Source organism: Balaenoptera musculus, chromosome 3, assembly GCF_009873245.2.
Source record: "Balaenoptera musculus isolate JJ_BM4_2016_0621 chromosome 3, mBalMus1.pri.v3, whole genome shotgun sequence".
In the NCBI taxonomy this organism is placed as follows: domain Eukaryota; kingdom Metazoa; phylum Chordata; class Mammalia; order Artiodactyla; family Balaenopteridae; genus Balaenoptera; species Balaenoptera musculus.
In genome coordinates, this window is record NC_045787.1 from 10,157,882 (window position 1) to 10,159,440 (window position 1,559).

Below are 1,559 nucleotides of genomic sequence, written 5' to 3' on the forward strand. Positions count from 1 at the left end.
AAATTTTGTTTTCTCTTTAGATTAGCAAGAAATAAAACTAATCATACCACTGGAAAAATAATATACATAATTCTGGAGTCAGATGTTTGAAAGTTTCCGTGAGTTTTGCTAGAATTGAATTTTGTAATAGGTTTTGAGACACTGCAACCACACCCACTGTACTTACCTTAAGTGAACCTCAGTAAAGAGTGATTTTTTTTTCCTCTTTCACTATTGTGATACCATTACTTACAAATAATTTCAACTCTATTTACCAGCTACAGTTCTTTATATTTTTCAGCGGTCTTTTTAAAGCACTATGCAACAGACCTTGTTTGTGGAGTCAGCAACAGAGAGGCAAATCTTTGGGGATTCTTGTGCTGAGGACCCACCTGTGCCCTGCTTAATTGAATTAGGAACTTATCAATGTATGTAGTTAATTGGGACCTGGAAAGAAAGGCAGGTCTTTTTGTCCACAACCTGTGTAAGTAAACCTTGAGCTCTGAAAAAATTTTTGGACTATTAGCTTCCCTCCACCACAAACTCCCCAGCACCTATGACCTAATAAGAAGGAGACGAAAAGAACAAAGAGGAGAGACCAGAAGGAGAAGTAAAAGGATGAAAGAAATGGAACCTGTTCAAGAGAAGAGTATTCTTGTTCAGAGGAGGAACAAAATCTGCCAGAAGGAATTTAGATTTCTCTCCACACCTACCTCCTTGAAGTCATAAATTAAAATGCAAACGAAAAGTAGCTTGGGGATTAGTTTGCTTTTTAGGGTGGATTCAAGGTTACCCAGTATTGGATGTTAAACAGATCTGTTAATATGCTCATGAATTTAAGGAGAACTTAGACATATTGGGCATATTTACAAAGCTCCTGAACAAATCCAAAATCATTTCCATAAATAATTTTTATATGATTTACGTAAAGTATATAAAGGGCATTTGGTACAGGCCAAATTATGGCACCATGTAACTTGTCACCTTGGCCTGGATTTCTGATCATTACCAAGGAGGATTCTGGGAAGGGTGTTGATGAGAATGATAGACATCAGCAAGCATTCTAATGTCTGTGATCCATTAGAATTTCCAAACAAACAATAGAACATCCTTATAAGTGTGTTTTAGGAAGAGGTAAAGGTGAGGTCTCCAGGTCTTTTAGGTGTAATTCCCCCCAGATGCTTAAGGAATAATTCAAGTGGATCCTTGAATGTAGAGATTCATTTGGTGTATTGCTATGTGCTCCATTCTGTTGCTCTTAGTTGGTTCTCTATGAGTTACTTTTGAGGTCAGAGACCTTTTGAGCATTGGTTTTCCTGTCATTGCTATGCTCCTTAATGGTGTAAGAGTTGATCCTAAGAAGTTGCCTGCATCAAAATACTGACCTCTACCTCTTTTCCTATCATTTTTGCTTCATTCCTTTGGGTTGTCAAGGCAATATCATCTTCAAAAATCTCCTCATTAAAATGCACTCTTGGGAGGTGCTTAACCATCAACTAAATTGGCAGTTAGCTAACTGGAACACTTTTAAAAATAGACTGCTAGACAGAGAAAGTCTATTAGGTGGAAGGAAAAAAAAA